General features: G+C 44.0%; 1 pseudogene; it reads left to right on the plus strand.

Annotated features, from left to right (window-relative positions):
• The first annotated feature begins 1,220 nt into the window (after positions 1-1,220).
• Positions 1,221-2,219, plus strand: LOC128588850 (6-phosphogluconate dehydrogenase, decarboxylating-like; annotated as a pseudogene).
• The last annotated feature ends 571 nt before the right edge of the window (positions 2,220-2,790 follow it).

Below are 2,790 nucleotides of genomic sequence, written 5' to 3' on the forward strand. Positions count from 1 at the left end.
TACTTTGGGAGAAAGACTCCCTATTCAATCAATGGTGTTGGGAGAACTGGATATCCACTTGTAAAAGACTGAAACTGGACCCACACCTTTCCCCACTCACAAAAATTGATTCAAGATGGATAAAGGACTTAAATTTAAGGCATGAAACAATAAAAATCCTCAAAGAAAGCATAGGAAAAACACTGGAAGATATTGGCCTGGGGAAAGACTTCATGGAGAAGACTGCCATGGCAATTGCAACAACAACAAAAGTAAACAAATGGGACTTCATTAAACTGAAAATCTTCCGTACAGCTAAGGAGACAACAACCAAAGCAAAGAGACAACCTACACAATGGGAAAGGATATTTGCATATTTTGAATCAGACAGAAGCTTGATAACTAGGATCTATAGAGAACTCAAATTAATCCATATGAAAAAAGCCAACAATCCCATATATCAATGGGCAAGAGACATGAATAGAACCTTCTCTAAGGAAGACAGATGAATGGCTAACAAACATATGAAAAAATGTTCATCATCTCTATATATTAGAGAAATGCAAATCAAAACCACCCTGAGATACCATCTAACCCCAGTGAGAATGGCCCACATCACAAAATTTTAAAACTGCAGATGCTGGCGTGGATGTGGAGAGAAGGGAACACTTTTACACTGCTGGTGGGACTGCAAACTAGTACAACCTTTGTGGAAAGAAGTATGGAGAAACCTCAAAGCACTCAAGCTAGACCTCCCATTTGATCCTGCAATCCCATTACTGAGCATCTACCCAGAAGGAAAAAAGTCCTTTTATCATAAGGACACTTGTACTAGACTATTTATTGCAGCTCAATTTACAATTGCCAAAATGTGGAAACAGCCTAAATGCCCACCAACCCAGGAATGGATTAACAAGCTGTGGTATATGTATACCATGGAATACTATTCAGCTATTTAAAAAAATGGAGACTTTGGGCAGCGCCTGTGGCTCAGTGAGTAGGGCGCAGGTCCCATATGCCGTAGGTGGTGGGTTCAAACCCAGCCCTGGCCAAAAACCACACACACACAAAAAAAAATGGAGACTTTACATCCTTCGTATTAACCTGGATGGAAGTGGAAGACATTATTCTTAGTAAAGCATCACAAGAATGGAGAAGCATGGCCTCACTCGCCCACGAACTGTGAGCTCCCCGCACTTCGCCTCGTTTCTGCACTTCCTGCTTCTGCCGCCACGGCCCAAGCTGACATTGCACTGACTGGACTGGCTGTCATGGGCTAGAAATTAATATTGAACATAAATGACCACGGCTTTGCGGTCTGTGCCTTTAACAGGACAGTCTCCAAAGTTGTTGATTTCTTGGCCAAAGAGGCAAAGGGAACCAAAGTGGTTGGTGCTCAGTCCTTGAAAGAGATGGTCTCCAAGCTAAAGAAGCCCGGGAGGATTATCCTTCTTGTGAAGGCTCGTCAAGCTGTTGATGATTTCACTGAAAAACTTGTACCATTGTTGGACACTGGTGACATCATTATTGATGGAGGAAATTCTGAATATAGGGATACCACAAGACGTTGTCCAGACCTCAAGGCCAAGGGGATCTTTTTTATTTTATTTTATTTTTTTACTCTTTTTTTTTTTTTTGCCAGGGCTGGGTTTGAACCCACCACCTCTGGTATATGGGGCCAGCACCCTACTCCTTGAGCCACAGGAGCTGCCCCTTATTTTATTTTTTTAATTAATTTTTTTTTTATTGTTTGGGATTCATTGAGAGTCCAATAAGCCAGGTTACACTGATTGCAGTTGTTAAGTGGAGTTAGTGGTGGAGAAGATGGGTCCCGGTATGGCCCATCACTCATGCCAGGAGGAAACAAATAAGCTTGGCCGCACATCAAGACAATCTTCCAGGGCATTGCTGTGAAAGTAGGCACTGGAGAACCCTGCTGTGACTGGGTGGGAGAAGAGGGAGCAGGACACTTTGTGAAGATGGTGCACAACGGAATAGAATATGGCGACATGCAGCTCATCTGTGAGGCTTACCACTTGATGAGAGATATCCTGGGCATGGAGCAAGGCGAGAAGGCGCAGGCCTCTGAAGAGTGGAATATGACAGAGCTAGACTCATTTCCATGCCCTGCTTCACCACTGCCCTCTTCTTCTATGACGGGTACAGACATGAGATGCTACCAGCCAACCTCATCCAGGATCAGCGGGATTACTTTGGAGCTCATACCTACGAACTCTTAACCAACCCGGGACAGTTTATCCACACTAACTGGACAGGCCATGGCCGCAATGTGTCCTCCTCTTCATACAATGCTTAACCAGACTGTTTGTATTACCCTCCATGATTCCATAGACCAGGACATTCCACGTGCACACAGCCCTGGTTACACGGCCCTTTGCCCTATTTTCTGCTCAGATCTCTTAAAGTAGTGTTGTAAGACATGCCTCAAAAAGAGCTTATTCGTAAAGTGGTTCTGTGGGGACTGTCATGCCTTCTGCCCTCGCCTCTGGGAACTCCCCAGGAGCTGATCATGTGTGTGACTGCGGGAACCAGCTCCTTTCTGCGTGTCCCCTGTGGGGTAATGAGGCTCTTGTCATGTGGATGGGAAACGTGTTTGACATTTTAACAAACTGGAACTTTGTATCATGCAGCTGAGTTCCCTTTTCCCTTTACTCAGTAAAAGCCACTTTATATCTCTGAAGAAAAAAAAAAGAATGGAGAAGCATGAATCCTATGTACTCAATTTTGATATGAGGACAATTAATGATAATTATGGTCATGGGGGAAGGAAAAGCAGAGAGAGGGAAGGAG

The sequence above is a fragment of the Nycticebus coucang genome, chromosome 6 (assembly GCF_027406575.1).
Source record: "Nycticebus coucang isolate mNycCou1 chromosome 6, mNycCou1.pri, whole genome shotgun sequence".
Taxonomy (NCBI): Eukaryota; Metazoa; Chordata; class Mammalia; order Primates; family Lorisidae; genus Nycticebus; species Nycticebus coucang.